This window comes from Macaca fascicularis, chromosome 3, assembly GCF_037993035.2.
Source record: "Macaca fascicularis isolate 582-1 chromosome 3, T2T-MFA8v1.1".
In the NCBI taxonomy this organism is placed as follows: Eukaryota; Metazoa; Chordata; class Mammalia; order Primates; family Cercopithecidae; genus Macaca; species Macaca fascicularis.
The window spans coordinates 54,631,735-54,651,529 of NC_088377.1; the positions used below are offsets into that span (position 1 = coordinate 54,631,735).

Genomic DNA, 19,795 nt, shown 5'->3' on the forward strand with positions numbered 1-19,795 from the left:
GGAGTATACTTGGACTAAATGTGTGTCTCTCTCTGCATCCTGATTGGCCACCTGTGGGCCTTTATTTACCTGTGATGATCCTGGACTCTTGCACACCAGGATAATGGAGTGGATGTGGCGTACCCCTCCCTTGGAGGAGCACAGCACTGAAATTATGGCACGCAAGTGTTGGGGGAATGCCCAGGTTCAGTTCAGAGCTGGAGTCTGAGTCAAGCCAAGGCTTCAGTGTGATAAGAGAAACTCCAGAAGGAGGCCATGGGCTGGCAGGAGCTAAGTCACAGCACATAAAAAGGAAAGAGAAGTTGGAAAAGTGGCTCAGATGGAGGCTCGACCATCATCCCAACTGTGCTCATTCACAGCTAAATAAGGCAGGTAAAAAAGCTCCTCCTTTTTTCCACACATCTCCACCTACTCCACTCCAATCCCAATCAAACCATAGAAGTGTCCAAAGATGGAGGGGAAGACAGACAGGAAGAGGGAAATAGCAGATCAGGCTACAGGTGAATGGTGAAAAGCTTTGCACTGGATGCAAGAATGAAGGTGTTGTTGCTTTTTCAGACACGGCCTCTGTCATCCAGACTGCAGTGCAGTGGCGCCATCATGGCTCACTGCAGTCTTGAACCTGAGCTCAAGCAATCCTCTCGCCTCAACCTTCCAAGTAACTGGGATGACAGGCCTGCACCATCACTCTTGGCTAAGAATGAGGTTTTAAATATGACTCAACAGGACTTTTAAGGCCTGAAGATAACTAAAAAGCAATAAAATTGGCCTTTCATGTTGACAGTAATTGTAGAAAGGACACCTCATGATTATGAATACAGATAATGATTGGAGAAAACAATGAAGCGTTTCCTTTTTCTAATTTCCTGAATCCGGCTGCCCTCTAAACTGGATTGTGTCTCTATGCTCATACTGGTGTGATCAGTCCTTTGGATTGATCAGAAACAAAAACTACTTGAAATGATAAAAACTTGCTATATCCTCAAGGAAAGTCCCAGGTAGCCAGACAATACTATGAAAAGAGCAAGGACTCAAGGACTTTTGAATCACCAACTTAGGTTCAAATCTGAATTCTGTCCCTTCCCTGCTATATGACCTCGGGCAAATCTTGTAACTTAGGTTTGCCTCAGTGGCCCCATTTGTCAAATAAAAGTAATAATGCCCATTTCACTGGCCTAACATTAAAAATCAAATGTTATTATAGGTGTTATATGCACTAGTATTCACATCTGTTCATTTATCTCCTTCCTGATAGGAAAATCTATACCTATTGCTAATCATTCAGTAGTTCCTTGTTATAACAAATTAAAGAATAGTAGGGATTGTGTGTATCTCTGTCTCTGAATTTGTATGATTCCTATTTATCTACTTATTTACTAGATATTAAATAAGTAGATTTAAAATCTACTAAATAAGTAATTAAAAATCTACTTATTTTTAATTGAAGTAAAACAAACATTTAGAAAGTGACTAATGTACATATGTATATACCTGTTCTGGTTATCTGATTATCTGCTGGTAAGTAACAAAAATCTCCAAAACTTAGTGGCTAAATAACAACTTCTTTCAAGTTCTGTGGGTTGATTGGATGTAGCCAAGTGGTTCTCTCTTGTGATCTTCCACTGAGCTGCAATCAAGTAGTGGCTGGGCTAGTGGCATCTGAACACTTATTTACTTACATATATGATGCTTGGGTTGGGATAGTGGAAAAACTGGAGGCTATCATACATCTCTGTCTCCTGTTGTGCTTTCCATGAGGCTAGCTTGGGCTTCCTCACAACATGGCAGTCTCAGAATAGTCAGACTGCATCGGCATGGATTTTTCTCTCAAACAGACATTTGAAGAAACCCGGGTAGAAGTGATAAAGTCTCCAAAGTGCCAGAATGTCAATTGCACCCAATTCTTTCGCATGAGCAAGTCATTAAGGTCATCCTTTCAATTTGTGGGTCATCTTGAGAGTAACACAAGTGCAATCACCATTGAGGTCAAGATATAGAATACTTTCAGCACCCAGAAGGTTCCCATGTATACCTTCTAAGTCAAATTTTCTCTCTTCCTAGTGATACTTATTTTTAACTTCATATATTTATTTTTAGTGTTTATTATCTGAAACATATCCTTCTGAATCCAATAGATGACTTTAGAAATTTTTCTCCTGCTGATACCATGTTAAATTAATTGTGCATAAACCCAAGTTAGCATTTTAAGTAGCATTTTGTGATGCCACTGAACAGCTCAAAACTTTGTATTGTTTCTTAGTGAATATAAAATCAAATCCAAACTCCTTAGCATGGTTTTCAAGGCCTTTCACATGTACGAAGAAAAGTATTTTAAATATCAATTGATGTATTTTTGTGCATTTCCTGTACTTCTTATTATACAATCAGGGCTATTTATTGCCTTAAAATAGCAGTGGGTACATTTTTTTCTGTGAAGAGCCAGGCAGTAAATATTTTCGGGTTTGTAGGCCCCATGGTCTCTGTTACAAGTACTCACTTATCCCATTGTAATGTGAAAACAGCTATAGGTAATTCTTATATGAGCGAATGTGGCTTGTTCCAACAAAATTTTATTTACTGACTCTGAAATTTGAATTTGACCCTTGAGCAACATGAGGTTAGGGGCACTGACCCCTGATACAGTAAAAAATCTGAGCGGTGGCTCATGCCTGGAATCTCAGCACTTTGGGAGGCCAAGACGGGTGGATTACTTCAGGTCAGGAGTTTGAGACCAGCCTGGCTAACATGGTAAAACCCCGTCTCTACTAAAAATACAAAAATTAGCCAGGCGTGGTGGCGGGTGCCTGTAATCTCAGCTACTGGGGAAGCTGAGGCAGGAGAATTGCTTGAACCCAGGGGGTGAAGGTTGCAGTGAGCCAAGGTCATCGTGCCACTGCACTCCAGCCTGGGCAATAAGAGCGAAACTCCATCTCAAAAAAAAAAAAAAAAAAAAAGAAAGAAAGAAAAATTCTGTATAACTTTTGATTTACCCCAAAACTTAACTACTAATTGGTTACTGTTGACTGGAAGCCTTATTGATAACATAGATAGTCAATTAACACACATTTTGTATCTTACACATATTATATACTGTATTCTTACAATAAAGTAAGCTAGAGAAAAGAAAATGCTATTAAGAAAATCATAGGGAAGAGAAAATACATTTACTGTTTATTAAGGGGAAGTGGATCATCATAAAGGTCTTTATCCTCGTGATCTTCATGTTGAGGAGGCTGAGGAGGCTGAGGAAGGGCAGAGGTTGGTCTTGCTGTCTCACGGGTGGCAGAGGCAGAAGAGGTGGAAGGAGAGGCAGAAGAGGCAGTTATACTCAGTGTAGCTTTTACTGAAAAAAAAAAAGAAGCCATGTATAAGAGGACCCGTTGCAAATCAAACCAGTGTACTTCAAGGGCCAACTGTGATTGTCATGTGTTGTGAAATGTTTTTCCTTCGATTATGTATTCAACAATTTAAATATTACAAAAAACCACTGCCAACAATCTGACTAGGTGCAGTGGCTCATGCCTGTAATCCCAGCATTTTGGGAGACTGAGGTGGGAGAATCACTTGAGGCCAAGGGTTCGAGACCAACCTGGCAACTTAGTGAGACATCCCTCAGTCTCCACAAAAAATAAACAAAATTCACTGGATGTGGTGGTGCCTGTCTATAGTCCCACGTATTTGGGAGGCTGAGGTGGGAGGATTGCTTGAGCCCAGGAGGTTGAGGCTGCAATGAGCTATGATTGCACCATGGCACTCCAGCCTGGGCAACAGAGCCAGACCCTGTCTCTACAAAAAGAAGAAATCTTAGCTCATGAGCTGTACAAAATGGGATGAACAGCATTGGTCTGCCAACCCTGCCTTAGAAGATGGAGAGTAAGCCCGACACCCAACGCTGGGACTCTTAACAATCGCATGCAGGGGAGAAGACACAAGGCAAAAGGTGGCCCAGGGTCTGTCCAAGGAAGGAGCAACTGTCCTGAGTCTTGGAGAGCCCAGGGGAGCCCAGCCAATCCCATTTATGTAAGGGCACTCTAATTACTGACCACACAGAAAATCTACATTAGCTGTCTTCATTTTTCCTTAGTAGGACGATCTATCAAGACCTGCACTTCATTCACAGACGTCAGGCTGGAATGATGCCTCTGTACCCCTGGATGCCTCTCTGCTTACCCAGATGGCCCTGTATAGACGCCGTGCCCAGAACACCCTTAACCTCCCAAACAGACAGTGCTGGGGGAGCAACCGTGAGCCACCCTCAGGGATGCTACCTGAACGGTACTAAGTGGAGGCATCCAACTGTTTCTCCAAGTTGAGGTCATGTTGAAAATCGTCTCCAGTCCTCATTCCCATTATCTGCTTCTTCAACTCACATTCCCTTTGTTTATATTCTGTTCATGCTTAGAATAACTTCCTCTCTTCTCTCAATTTCTTCTTGCCTTTCTCTTCATTCAAGTCCTATCCAGGTCTCATATTTCCCATGAAATGATTGTTGGATACTGCGGTGTTTAGGGATGGATAGAGTTTGCTACAATCACAAGCAATTGCAAATAAACTGTGCACTATCCACCTGCGGCATCTACCTTGCTGTCTTGAACGCTCATATAAATCTCTTCCTAATCACCTTATCTATGCACATGCAGCTTCTTTCTCAACATTGTCCTCCAAGAAACCTCAGTAATTTACTTTGATGTCTCCCTTCCCCTGCCATGCCCATGGGCAAGTTCAGTTATTTCAAAATATATCTTGAATGTGTTCATTTCTCTCCATCTCCATGATAACCTAAGCCCCTCTAATCGCTTATGGAACAATCTCCCTCCTGAGCTCCCTGCCTCTACCATCTGTTCTGCCCCAGTAGGCCAAGTAATCTCCTTAACATATAAAGCAGAGCAGAGTGATCTGAGCTTGGCCCATCTCTTCAGCTTCATTTGCCTTACTTCCTTCTCTTCTCTGGCTCCTGACGCTCTGGTCATACCCACCCCCACTAGGTCCTCCAGCAGAACAACTTTCTCTACCCTCTGGACTCTTGGATGTGCATTTTTTTCTCTGCCTGGATCCTAAATCCTTCCAGATCTCCACCCTCTACCTCAGCAGTCCCCAACCTTTTTGGCACCACAGACCGGTTTCCTGGAAGATAATTTTTCCAAGACTGGTGGTGGAGGGTGAGGGGGTGGGGGATGGTTTTGGCATGATTCAAGCACATTACGTTGATTGTACACTTTATTTCTATTTGTATTAGTCAAGGTTCTCTAGAGGGACAGAACTAATAGGACAAATGTATATATAAAGGGGAGTTTATTAAGGAGTATTGACTCACACGATCACAAGGGTCTCCCAATAGACTGTCTGTAAGCTGAGAAGCAAGGAGGCCAGTCCAAGTCCTGAAGCTGAAGAACTTGGAGTCCAGTGTTCAAGGGGAGGAAGCATCCAGCACAGGAGAAAGATGGAGGCCAGAAGACTAAACCAGTCTAGCCTTTTACATAATTCTGCCTGCTTTTATATGCTGGCTATACTGGCAGTTGATTAGCTGGTGCCCGCCCAGATTGAGGGTGGGTCTGCCTCTCCCAGCCCACTGACGCAAATGTTAGTCTCCTTTGGCAACACCCTCACAGACGCACCCAGGAATAATACTTTGTATCCTTCAATCCAAACAAGTTGACACTCAATATTCACCATCACACTATTACTATTACACATTGTATAATAATACGTAATGAAATAATTATACAACTCACCATCACGTAGAATCTGTGGGAGCCCTGAGCTTGTTTTCCTGCAACTAGACAGTCCTATGTGGGGTGATGGGAGACAGTGACAGATCATCGGGCATTAGATTGTCATAGGAGCACACAACCTAGATCCCTCATATGCACAGTTCACAATGGGGTTTATGCTTCTGTAGGAATTTAACGCTGCTGCTAATCTGAGAGGAGGTGGAGCCCAGGTGGGAATGTGAGTGATGGGGAGCGGCTGTATAGGCAGATGAAGCTTCACTGTCTCGCCTGCTGCTGTGTGGCCTGGTTCCTAACAGGCCATGGAGTGGACCATTACAGGTCTGTGGCCTGAGAACTGGGGACCCCTGCTCTACCTGACAGATCTCCAGTTAACTAGCTCTTCCTCAGCAAGACCTTCCCTGTCTGATTTCTTGAAAGCAGCTCTCCACCCTCTCCCTCCCCTACAGATTTTCCTTAGACTCCTGCTTGTTTCTTATAAACACATATCTTGGTTTTTCATTTGTGATGAATTCATGAGCCTCTGTATTTACTTGCACTGAACCTCCCCTGTTGTTCCTCTAGTCCCAAGCTTCGGGGGACAGACACATTGCCAGTCGTGCTGACCCCTGAGCCCTTTGTGCAGAATTCAGACAGCTCCCAGGTGACAGCAGGTGTGCAGCAAACATTTGTTAAATGAGTGAATGGGCTAGATGAATAATGCTCTGAAGGTCAGAAGTTGTGCCGTAAAATTCTTTGATGACTTCACCTGCCTTGTATATTGGAAATATTGCAGAGATGCTAGTTTATTGGCCTTTTAGTAAAATAAAAATAACAATTATATTTTCTCATTACACATTATAATTATATTACTTATAATTATATATCTTATATAATAATAATATATTTATACTAATATAAATAATATAGTTATAATAATATATAATTAATATGTTGTTATTAACATATTATATTAATTATATAACTATGTAATATAATTAATATGATGATACTTATAATATATATTATCTTATGAAATATTAATTATATATTATATGTAAAGATATTTTATAATTTTATAAAAAGATATTTTATAGTATATAATAAAAGATATATTTTATAATTTATGCATTATATAATATTAAAATATTTATATATTCTATATTTATATACAAATACGTATGTTTTACAACATATATAACATATATAGTTACATATATTTATAATATATAAACAAACATATACATATTTTTATAGATAGATATGTAAAATATATATATAATTAATTATACATATTTTATATAACTATATAATATAATATAATAACCATTATCACTATTATTATTATTTATTAGAGACAGAGTCTTACCTTTTTGCCCAGGCTGGAGCACTGTGGCATGATCCTAGCTTACCGCAGCCTCCGATTCCTGGGCTCAAGTGATCCCCGACCTCAGCTTCCCCAGTAGCTGGGACTACAGGTACGAGCTACCATGTCTGGCTAATTTTTAAATTTTTTCTTCAGAGACAGGGTCTTGAATAAAATAAAGCAATGTGAATCCCTGTTTTCACACCCTCTGATTGCCTCCTTGTTCCGAAGATCATATAATTTTACTTCAAAAGTCCTGAAATCTCTGGGAGCTTTTCAACTTTCGTGACAAGAAATCTACTTTCTTTTCTTTTCTTTTCTTTTTTTTTTTTTGAGATGAAGTCTTGCTCTGTCACCCAGGCTGGAGTGCAGTGGCGCCATCTCAGCTCAATGCTACCTCTGCCTCCCGGGTTCAAGTTGTTCTCCTGCCTCAGTCTCCCGAGTAGCTGGGATTACAGGCATATGCCACCACGCCCGGCTAATTTTTGTATTTTTACAAAATACAAAAGAGACAGGGTTTCACCATGTTGGCCAGGCTGGTCTCAAACTCCTGACCTCAGGTGATCCTCCCGCCTCGGCCCCCCAAAGTGCTGGGATTACAGGTGTGAGCCACCGCGCCCAGCCCTATTTTCTTTTTTTTTTTTTTTTCCAATTTTTGACATTATGTCCAGGCATGGCTGGGAGAGATCCCTCCTGGTGTCTGTCTCTATACATAAAGAGGTTTCATTTAATATTTATATCTGCTTGCGGGAAAAGTGAAAATTTTAGGGAAATATATAGACCTGTCAGTTCCTTCCAAACCAGGTGTTAAAGAACAGAAAAACAGAGTTGTAGGCTAGTGCTGAAAAGTACTCCTATTTTAGGCTAAAGCCCTTATTTGAGACAGGAAAAACTGAAGTCGAGAATTGATATGATCTGAGGCCTTAGCAGAAAATGTCTGTTTTCATCCCCTGTCTTAAGTCAACTTACATGTCTGTCCATGAGGTGCAGGGAGCCCCTGCCTCCCTGTCGCCTTCACGGCCATAGTCTTGCCTGCTTGCATTTTGCTCCTGTCCAAGTCCAAGCACTCTTGGGTCCAGCACTTCTTGTTTCTAGTTCTCTGCTCATCTCTTTGAGTTGGCAAAGTTCAGCATCTCTGGTTATTGGTGTTCCCTATAGGCTGGATATGCCCACACATTTGGTATTCTTATCCCAAGGAACTTTGGGAAGCCCCTCTGTAAGATGGACACCTGGTCTGAGAACTGTCCCCACCTCCCACCTCAAAGTATGTCAGTTACAAAACTGCGGTCTCTTAGCTCTAAAGCCTCCCTTCTAAGCTTTGCTTTGTGATGCTTGGGACAGGGCTTTGCAAACCACATTTCTGCTCCATGAATGGGCTCCTTATTTATTTATTTATTGAGACGGAGTTTTGCTCTTGTTGCCCAAGGTGGAGTGCAATGGCACAATCTCGGCTCACTGCAACCTCTGCCTCCCGGGTTCAAGTGATTCTCCTGTCTCAGCCTCCTGAGTGGCTGGGATTACAAGCACGTGCCACCATGCTCAGCTGATTTTTTGTATTTTTAGTAGAAACGGGGTTTCAGCATGTTAGCCAGGTTGGTCTCAAACTCCTGACCTCAGGTGATCTGCCCACCTCGGTCCCCCAGAATGCTGGGATTACAGGCATGAGCCACTGTGCCCAGCAGAATGGGCTCCTTATTAAGCTCTGCCCATAAAGGGCACTAGTGGAAGTATATCAGGCTGGAGGATTAAGGAGGTGCTGGGTGCTTCACATGGTTTTGTTAAGTTAGAGAAATGGAAACATAAAAGAGATATTGGGATGAAGAGAGAAAGCTGGGAGGGCAAGCAATCTAGGTCATTAGGCCATCCCTGCAATGTGGATGAGTTAGGTGAGGGATCTGCTGACTTCCAGTAAGATGACGCACCCGCCTAGGTGGCCGAGCTGGCCTGTGGCAGGGTTCTGTATAACACCTAGCTTCAGCTTCACCGTGTGAAGAGCTGTTTGTGGAGAGGTGAGAAATTGCTGTGAATGACATAGAGGCCAGAGCAGGTGCTAGCTTCAGAGTCTACTAACAGCAAAAACATAAGCTTTTCTGTGACACATGCTTATGCCAACGTTGGTGCATGAAACCCCTTCACCCCAATCTCATGTCCAGCTACCAAACTGGCCTCTTCTGGTGTATCAGTCAGGGTCCAGGCAAAAGAAAGAACCACACCAGTCATTTAAACAGAGATAATGGAATATGAGGAGTTAATTAGGCAACTAAAATGGCAAGAAGAATATTACGGGGAATAGCAATGTGAATAAATAAAGAAATATTGCCGCCCTCTGTGGCTGGGAACAAAAGGAAAAGGTTGAAGTGATTTGAATGTAGAAGCTGGGGAGCTGAACCTCATACCCCTGAGAAAGGGTGCTACCGGCTGGTGCTGGTGCTATCCATCTTGGTAGTAGGAGTGGGAGGGAAATTAAGTGATGAGGCTAGTTCCACAAAAGTTGAACAAAACTACTAACTGGATTCAATCATTGCTACAGAAAAGAACTGCTAAAGTGAAGAAGCGCTTCTGGAATAACTTACGCACACACAGGAACAGGAAGAAAAGAAGCCGATGGGATACAAGTACAAAGTCACATCCACTCTGGTGCTGTCTCTAGGCTGAGAAAGGACTGGAGTTGTCACCAGCAATCAATTTCTGTCCTTCCTGGTAGAGTGAGGAGGGGAATATCTTTTTTTTTTTTTTTCCCCGAAATGCAGTTTCTTTCTTGTTGCTCAGCCTGGAGTGCAATGGTGTGATCTCAGCTCACTGCAACCTCTGCCTCCCAGGTTCAGGTGATTCTCCTGCCTCAGCTTCCCAAATAACTGGGATTGCAGGAATGTGCCACCACGCCTGGCTAATTTTTGCATTTTTAGTAGGGACAGGGTTTCTCCGTGTTGGTCAGGCTTGTCCCGAACTCCTGACCTCAGGTGATCCACGGGAGGGGAATATCTTTACAAAGTTAGATCCTACTCTTAGGTAAACAGGAAGAGGGCAAGGGGCTTTTCTTTCACAGTTGTCTCCCCTTATCCATGGGGGATAGGTTCTAAAACCCCCACTGGATGCCTGAAACCGTGAATAGTACCAAATCCTATATATACTATGTTTATTCCTATGCATACATACTTGTGGTCAAGTTTAATTTATAGATTAGATATAGCACAATGGACTTTGGGGCCATTATTAAGATAAGGGTTACTTGAACATAAGTACTGTGATACTGCAACAACTGTTCTGATAACTGATGAAGGTACTAAGTGGCTAACAGGTGAGTAGTATAGACAGTATAGCTATGCTAGACAAAGCATTCACGTCCCAGGTGGGGCACAGCTGATCAGCGTGAGATTTCATCATGCTACTCAGAATGGTGTGCAACTTTGGGAGGCCGAGGCATGCAGATCATGAGGTCAGGAGATCGAGACCATCCTGGTCAACATGGTGAAACCCCGTCTCTACTAAAAATATAAAAATTAGCTGGGCATGGTTGTGCGTGCCTGCAATCCCAGCTACTCAGGAGGCTGAGGCAGGAGAATCCCTTGAACCGGGGAGCCGGAGGTTGCAGTGAGCCGAGATCGTGCCACTGCACTCCAGCCTGGCAATAGAGCGAGACTCTGTCTCAAAGAAAAAAAAAAAGTATAAATTGCTTATTTCTTAAATGTTCCTTGTAATACTTTTGGGCTGCAGTTGAACATGGGTAAATGAAAACACAGACGGTGAAACTGCAGATAAGAGGGAACTCCTGTATCTGCTTCTTCTCAGTTGCCTTCTGCTCAAAATAATCCTTATACCAAAGTGGCATATTTTGAGGGGGCACATTCTGCTACCCTTCAAAATGTCATCAACAGCATCCCTGTAGTTATAAAAACATGCCTTTGAGACATTCTTTGGGAATATGCAATGCAACGTTAATATAAGGAGGGAAAATTCTGGCTACCAATAGGACACACATGGAGTAGACCGTGTGACTTTTGGAGCATTAAGGGCACTCAGCTCAGCTCTGCGGGGCACAGATGATGGGTAAGAACCCTTGTAGTTGGCTGGGTTTGGAGTGTGCCCTGCATAGAGAGCATGCATCTCCCTTCTCCTTCAAACAAGAAAGAGAGAAGAGTTACTGCACTGGAAAAATCTCACATCCAAGGGCAGGTGGTAACTCATGTTGTTACCTACACAGTAGGTGGGTTTGATTGCTTTGCGGGTTGTGGTACAATGACCAAAACCAAGGAGGATTTAACAAGAGGATTTTATTCCTTGCAACAAGTAAGGAGGATACTGGGAATAGTCCCCAAAACAGTGCCTCCCCTAACAAAGATGAAAACATGTTGGGAGGCTGAGACAGGCAGATCACAAGGTCAGGAGTTTGACACCAGCCTGGCCAACATAGTGAAACCCTGTCTCTACTAAAAACACAAAAAATTAGCTGGGCGTGGTGGTGGGGGCCTGTAATCCCAGCCACTCGGGAGGCTGAAGCAGAATTGCTTGAACCCAGGAGGCAGAGGTTGCAGGGAGCCAAGATCACGCCATTGCACTCCAGCCCAGGAGACAGTGCGAGACTCCATCTCAAAAAACAAAGATGAAAACGTGGCTTTTGTTGGGTTGGCTGGTTGAGTCGTTGTATGTAGAGGTGAAGCCAAGGCAGGGCAGGTGCAGTGGCTGGTCATACTTCTATATATGTTGCATATGGAGAAAATGCTGCTTAAGCTCCTCCCTGGGTGGAGTTTTTAGTATAGTAATGAAGGAAATTGGTCAATGCCCAACTCACACATCTCTGGATCAAACTGGTTTTTGTTTTGCCAGGACTGGTCTTCCTTCTGGAACTTTTCTGAAATAACAAGAAGTCAAGATGCCACAGTCGCCAGTGGGTACTCTTTGACATTGCCAACCTGAAAACCCAAGGACTCTAGTGACAATGTCAGCGTTCCAACTCAGGGGCATGTCTCAACAGATAGTTCCCCAAAGGAAGCAGCTGATGGTCTGTTTGCAAGATCTGGCTGCCCACATTTAAAACAACAGCCAGTGATTCCTGACCCTGTATGATTAAGTGCTGCATCATGCAGCATTGATGGCAAGTGATACACACGTCAGGAAGGAAGAAAACCTGCTAAACCTCGTGGTCAGCAGGAAATGGGAGTTAGAAGGGCCTTGGCAGGGGAGGAGAGGGCAAACTCAAGGGTGGTGGGGAGGTAATAAAAACAAGCCAAGGAAAATTGTCCCTAGGAATTGAAAATCAATTGGTACATATTTATTGAGTTCATATGATGTTCTCAACACTGTGCTAAAGGCTGTGGATGGTTAAGTAGCTTTCAAGGAATTTACATCCTGGTTGGGGAAACAGTCAAGGCTAGGGCAAAAAAGAGGCAGGAGGATATTCTTTTTTTTTTTTTTTTTTTTTTTTTTGAGACTGAGTCTCACTCTGTCACCCAGGCTGGAGTGCAGTGCAGTGGCGGGATCTTGACTCACTGCAACCTCCGCCTCCTGGGTTCATGCCATTCTCCTGCCTCAGCCTCCCGAGTAGCTGGGACTACAGGTTGCAGCCACCATGCCCAGCTAATTTTTTGTATTTTTAGTAGAGATGGGGTTTCACCGTGTTAGCCAGGATGGTCTCGATCTCCTGACCTCGTGATCCACCCGCCTCAGCCTCCCAAAGTGCTAGGATTGCATGCATGAGCCACCGCGCCCAGCCCAACAGGAGGATATTCTGAATGGCAATGAGGTCCCTGTGTGCTCCAGCCAGCTTAACTTTGAGACCTGCTCTAGCCATAATGAACAAAGTATTGTTTCCCTTCTGTCTTGAGGGGAAGCGATTCTCAACTGTGGAGAATATAGAATTAGAAGATGCAATCTCTGTTTCTTTGAACTGTCTTAACGGAGACACAGCATAAGCTGATGGAAACGGAACCTGAGAAAGTCAAAAAACATGGAATTTAGGCTGGCTGTGGTGGCTCACACCTTAATCCCAGCCCTTTGGGACGCAGAGGCGAGTGGATGGCTTGAGCTCAGGAGTTTGAGACCAGCCTAGGACAACATGGCAAGACCCCATCTCTACCGAAAATACAAAAAAGAAAAGAGCCGGGCATGATGGTGTGCACCCATGGTCCCAGCTACTAGGGAGACTGAGGTGGGAGGATCACTTGAGTCTGGAAGGTAGAGGCTGCAGTGAGCTGGGATCACACCACTGCACTCCAGCCTGGGTGACAGAGCAAGACCCTGTCTCAAACAAACAAACACCCCAGTAACAACAACAAAAAACAAACACCTGGATTTTTAATTCCTGTTCTTACCTGTCTAGTCTGTTCTGTAACCTGGTGTTCTCATTACCCTATGACCTCTGATGTCGTATTTGAAAAGTCTTATCTGGAGGTATGAGTCAATGCATGAACTGTTGATGAATCCAGTATAGATAGCTCTCTGTTTTCTGTTACAGGTGTACTGCCAATGTTCTGTTTTTGTTTTTGTTGTTGTTGTGTGTGTGTGTGTTCTTTCTTTTAAACTTATTGGCTTCAACTGGCTCTGATTTTGTCTTATAAAAGAAATAAAATAAAATTACCTGGTCCTCCAATGGCTAAGATTTAAAAAAAGAAACAGAGAGAAAGAAAGCAACAAAGAAAGCAACAAAATGATAGAGAAAAAGATAGGAAGATTAGTGTGAGTGTGAAGTAGGAGAAGGAAGAAAAAGAAAGAAATGGCAAATGAGTCAGAGAAATTGATTTGTAAGCTTAGCAGGCAGACCTAGGAAGGAAAAGAAAAGGAAGAGGAAGTATCAGAAATGTTTGTATAAGAATAGAAAACTATGTTTGAGTGAAATCAACTGAGTGTGTGATGGGCGTAATAAAGCCATGTAGTAAAAGTGAAGATGGCTGGTTGATTAAAAGAGAAGTGAATAAGGCAGGGACATTTCATCTGAGAGTGACTAAAGGAGGTGGAAGAAGAGAAACAATGGGTTATAGGGATCATTGCCTCTGCTCAATGTCCTTGCTCATGTATCAGTCAGAACATGCACCAAGCTGCTGTAACAAAGAATCCCAGAATTACCATGACATAGAAGACAGAAATTGATTGTTCTCTCAAGCAACAGACAGGAGTTAGCAGGTGGTGGAGGTGTGTGGGGGGCTCTGCTCCAGGAAGTTGTAGGATCTTTGGTTCCTTCTCTCCTGGGCTCTAAAGTCCCCTAAAATGTCATACTCATCAGAATGACCGAGTCTAGATGACCATGGTCCAGTCTCTGGAAGGGGAGAGTCTGTGAAGGACAAGAGTTTCTTTTTAAGGTGGCGATGTAGCATCTCTGCTTACATTTCATTGATGAGAATTTAGTAACACAGCCCCAGGGAAGGCTGGAAAATGTGGTCTGACATTGGGCAACCATGGTTCCTGCTACAATTTAACATTTTAAAACTTCTTTCACTTCCCAGGCATGGGTGGCTCATGATCGTAATCCCAGCACATTGAAAGGTTGAGGCGGGAGGATCACTTGAGCCCTGGAATATGATACCAGCCTGGGCAATGTAGTGAGATGTCATGCATACTTAAAAAAACATTAGCTGGGTATGGTGGCGAGTGCCTGTGGTCCCAGCTACTACTATTAGGGGGTTCCTGTGGTCCCAGGTACTAGGGAGGCTGAAGCAGGAGGATTGCTGGAGCCTGGGAGGTTGAAGCCACAGTAAGCCATGATTACACCACTGCACTCCAGCCTGGGCAACAGAGTGAGACCCTGTATCATAAAAAAAAAAAAAAAAAAAGGAAAGAAAGTTTATATTAACTCAAAGAAGAAGGGGAGAATGGACTAAGAATGATTTGTGATCATGGCTCACTGTGGCTTCGACCTCCCAGGCTCCAGCAATCCTCCTGCCTCAGCCTCCCTAGTAGCTAGGACCACAGGCACTTGCCACTATACCCAGCTATTTTTTTTTCTTTTAATATGCATGACATCTGACTACATTGCCCAGGCTGGTATTATACTCCTGGGTTCAAACGATCCTCCCACTTCAGCTTCCCAAAATGCTGGGAATACAGGCATGAGCCACCCATGCCTGGAGACTCATAGAAACTTTAAAACATTATATTATAGCAGGAATCATGGTTGTCCAATGTCAGGCCACATTTTCCAGCCTTCCCTGGGGCTGTGTTACTAACAGGGAAGGGGACAATTAGTCTCCGATTCAAACCAGTTCTGCTTATCTTTGTCAAGATAGGTTATAGCGCATAAGGGCAGGAGTGACCTTGGGAAGGCATTCCTTGATAGATGGGGGGCTATGAGACTAGCTATAGTGAGAATACATCCACTTATTCATATGCAGAGAGGCAATCGAACAATTTAGAAAGCTATCATGTATCTATTGCCTCATGTGTGCAAGGCACTGGCTGAGAGCTTAGGTAAGTATTTTGTGTACATCTTATTAATATCATACTATTATTTTATTTTTATTATTATTATTATTTTTGAGACGGAGTCTTGATCAGTTGCCCAGGCTGGAGTGCAGTAGCGCCATCTCAGCTCACTGCAACCTCTGCCTCCTGGGTTCAAGTGATTTTCCTGCCTCAGCTTCCCAGTAGGTGGGATTACAGGTGTGCACCACCACATCTGGCTAATTTTTTTGAATTTTTAGTAGAGAGTGTCACCATGTTGGCCAGGCTGTTCTTGAGTGTCACCATGTTGGCCAGGCTGTTCTTGAATCCCCTGACCTCAAATGATTCGTCCGCCTTGGCCTCCCAAAGTGCTGAGATTACTGGCGTAAGCCACCGCGCCTGGCCACATACTATTATTTTCATAAGTGAGGTTCAGCAAAAGGATCTTCTTGGGATCACACAGCAAGTACATTGCAGCACTCAGTGGACCTGCACTGGGACCCATAGAGCACCCCTGTTCATAATCTGGCTGCACTGCCTACGATAGCCCTATGGCATAGGAATTCTTTTTTTTTTTTTTTTTTTCACTCTTTCTTTTTTTGTGAATGTGTGTGACAGAGTCTTGCTCTGTCGCCCAGGCTGGAGTGTAGTGGCACGATCTCGGCTCACTGCAATCTTCGCCTCCCGGGTTCAAGCCATTCTCCTGCCTCAGCCTCCTAAGTAGCTGGGACTGCAGGTGCCCACCCCCATGCCCGGCTAATTTTTTGTATTTTTAGTAGAGACGGGGTTTCACCGTGTTAGCTAGGATGGTCTCGATCTCCTGACCTCGTGATCCGCCTGCCTTGGCCTCCCAAAGTGCTGGGATTACAGGCGTGAGCCACCGCGGCTGGCCGGGATAGGCATTGTTAACATCTCCATTTTACATGAGCAAAATAAGGATCCGAGTGGCTAATTAACTTGCTCAAGGTCATACTCCCAATAAGTGGCAGTGATGGGGTTTGCACCTGGCAGGCAGGTGTAGCACTCATCCCCTCACCTGTTGGCTGTGCTACCACCTGGGGCAGCGTCACTGTGGTCACTGAAGGCCTCCAAGGGGTGGAAGGTTTAAAACAGGGTCTTGCAGCACATTTAGCTTGCGGCCAGGTGTTAGGTGTTGGGCAGTGCCGCCCTCTGCCTAAAGGGTTCACAGGTGGAAACACGCAGGGCATATTGCAGACAGCAACTAATTCCAATTTGTTATTAATAAAAACAGTTAAAAAAACATTTGGCAAGAGACTGCAGGATCCGGCGCTATTTATGAGAAGGGTTTAATGGGAGAAACTCAGCTGCAGCAGATGGATGTCGACGGGGCCTCTCCAGAGTGTCTCACTCTGTTTTCCTTTGTCTTTGAATAAATTCGGAGGGTGCCATGTGTGAGCCTGGATGGATGGTTTTGAACCACAGCTCATTAAAAGCAGGCGCTTCCCTGAGGCTTAACTATAAAGGGGAAGTGGAATTACCCAGACAATTCCCTCTTAGTTCAGGCTGATTCCTCCTGGAACAGAAAGGCCTTTGGCCAACAAGCAAATGTAGCTACTGATCCCTTAGGTATCGAGCCAGTGTTGGAAATGAGACACATAGCCCCTTCATCCCACTGTCCCCATGTTGGTTATTAAGAGGCCTGCCCCTTGTTTTTTTTTCTTTGTTTGTTCGTTTGTTTTGTTTTTCTTTTTTGAGACGGAGTCTCACTCTGTTGCCCATGCTGGAGTGCAATGGCGCCATCTTGGCTCACTGCAACATCCGCCCCCCAGGTTCAAGCGATTCTCCTGCGATTCTCCTACCTCAGCCTCCCTAGTAGCTGGGATTACAGGTACGCACCACCACGCCTGACTAATTTTATGTTTTTAGTAGAGATGGGGTTTCTCCATGTTGGTCAGGCAGGTCTCGAACTCCGGACCCCAAGTGATCCACCCACCTCGGCCTCCCAAAGTACTGGGATTACAGGCATGAGCCACTGCGCCTGTGCCCCTTGGTTTTGATGTGGCTGTGCCACGCAAGTGTCTAGGTGGTTTATTTCCTGGCCTTGACCCTTAGCATCAGTGGAGAAAGGTCAAGCCCAAGACCACAGGAACCCTCATGGAATCAGTGATTTTCCAATTCAGACTGCACCTGCTTTATGGTATCAGTGACTTCCCACTTCACACCACACTTGTCTGCAGCTAATTTCTTATGAATGGCCCTGGACCTCCAGGAAGATACAGACCTCTAGTGACAAGCCTTTTAGGACCTGGGAAGTCTTCTGGGAAAGCATCCTTTTTTTCTTTTTTTAATTCTTGTGGATGAAGCTAACAGCTTCTTAGCACCTTACTTTTGCATATGAAAGGCCTGGTAATTACTACTTTCATCCTTAAAGCATGCAAGTGACATGCAAAATTAGCACTTGAGAAGATGCACTTTCAGACCTTGTTGTAAAGCAAAACTTATTATTTGAAGATAAATCAATTTCTGTTGCCTGTATTTGTGGTTTTCCCCCAGATGGCTAATTACCAAAGATAAATGTGTATAAACACAAGCCTTATTCCTCTCCATCCATCTTCCCTGCCTGCCTGTTTATCCAGAGGTTAATAATCGCAATCCTGTAGTGTATTGCCATAGTAATGGCTTTGATGGGCCCGGCGAGTTTGTGACCTTTTGTTACAAACAGAAGGACATGCATTTCAAGAAAGGAAGGTCATTTTAGAGATGAATGTGCAGATAACTAGCCTCTCTGAAACTAAGCCAATAGGAAAAAGAAAACAGAAAACAAAATAAAAAGAAGGGGGAGAGAAAAACCCACACACAACTACACAAAACAAACAGCATAAATGTCACGGAAATCGGTTCACAGCAAAATTAAATAAGGTTCCTGCAAGCATTAATTTTCATATTTCCTGTTTATGCACTGTTAAAATTATTCCCTGGCTTTGATTTATGAGGCAGTAAGGCCGTGGACCATCATTCAGACACTAACCAAATTCAGTTAAGGACTGGAACATCCATTCAGATAGAACTGACTTCCTCTGTGGTCAAAAGGGCAAGTGGTAAGTGATGTGTTTCTGGAGAGAAGCTTAGGACATCTGTACAAGGACTGAGGTTTAGATTGCCTTCCTTCCCTTCCTTTCCTTTCCCTTCTTTCCCTCCCTCCCTCTCTCCCTCCCTTCCTTCCTTCCTATTCCCCTTCCTCCCTCTCTTCCTCCCTTCCTCCCTCCATCTTTCCTTTCATCTTTCTTTCTCTCCCCCTTCCCTCCCTCCATCTATCCTTCCTTTTTCCTTCCTTCCTTCCTTCTTTCCTTCCTTCCTTCCTATTCCTCTTCCTCCCTCTCTCCCTTCCTTCCTCCCTCCATTCTTCCTTTCCTCTTTCTTCCTCTCCCCTTTCTTCCCTCCATTCATCCTTCCTTCCTTCCAATTTTTCCTTCCTTTCTTCATTTTTTCCTTCCTTTCTTCATTTTTCCCTCCCTCCCTCCCACTCTCCCTCCCTCCTTCTGTCCTTCCTTCCCTGCTAATTATAAAGTGCTACGTACTCAACAGAACAACAAACAACGCAAAGGAGTACAATCTGCCCCAATCTCCCACCCAACTTTTGGAGATAACCAGTGCTAAGAAATGACTAATTAAAGATAGAGCTCTAATATATCTAAGACATTGTTCTAAGCTGTTTACAAATACTAATTCATGTTACCCTCATAAAAGCCCCATAGAGGTGTCACTGTCCCTATTTTACAGGTGAGAAAATAGAAACTCAGAGAAGTTAAGTAACCCCTTCAAAATCACATAGGCAATAACAGAAAGAGGAGAGCATCAGACCCCTGTCTGCGGGCCTCCTGGGCTCTGTTCTGTGATGCCATACTGAATCTAAGGCCAGAACACCAGTGCACTTTCTAAACCTAAAGCTAGGCACTTTCTCGTGCTGGCAAAGTGTTGAAGGAACTGTAACTGACATTGAAGACACAATTTTCTGACCAGTGTGGTGCTGAAAACCCTGGATGGTGTCAAAGCAAAATTGTATCAGACAGACTTAGACAAGAATGACTTTATTGGAGAATGTTGCAATAGGAGAGAGAGAGTGGGTCCAACTCTAAATACAGATGCCACTCATTAAGGGGCAAACGCATATACTTTTAAACTGGTATGATTGTTTAGAGCTGAATAGTCATGTTGTAGATTATACGATGCCAAAGGAACCCAAGATCAGAATGCAGGGTGAGATGCTTGAAGAGAAACATCCAAAGCTTCCCCGCCTCTAAGTGCTGCTTTGCTTGTTAATTGCTCTCTTTATTATAGGGTGGTGCTTGTATGGTGACATGGGTACAAAATAGGAATAGATTTTTCCCCC

The 19,795-nt window shown here is 43.8% G+C and overlaps 1 long non-coding RNA gene across 1 annotated transcript; it reads right to left on the reverse strand.

Moving 5' to 3' along the window:
• Nucleotides 1–3,065: 3,065 nt before the first annotated feature.
• Nucleotides 3,066–4,405, reverse strand: LOC135969876 (uncharacterized). The gene is made up of 2 exons (XR_010585238.1): nt 4,269–4,405; nt 3,066–3,343 (listed from the first exon to the last, which is right to left on the reverse strand). It is a non-coding gene; the product is annotated as an uncharacterized lncRNA (long non-coding RNA).
• Between the last annotated feature and the right edge of the window lie 15,390 nt (nt 4,406–19,795).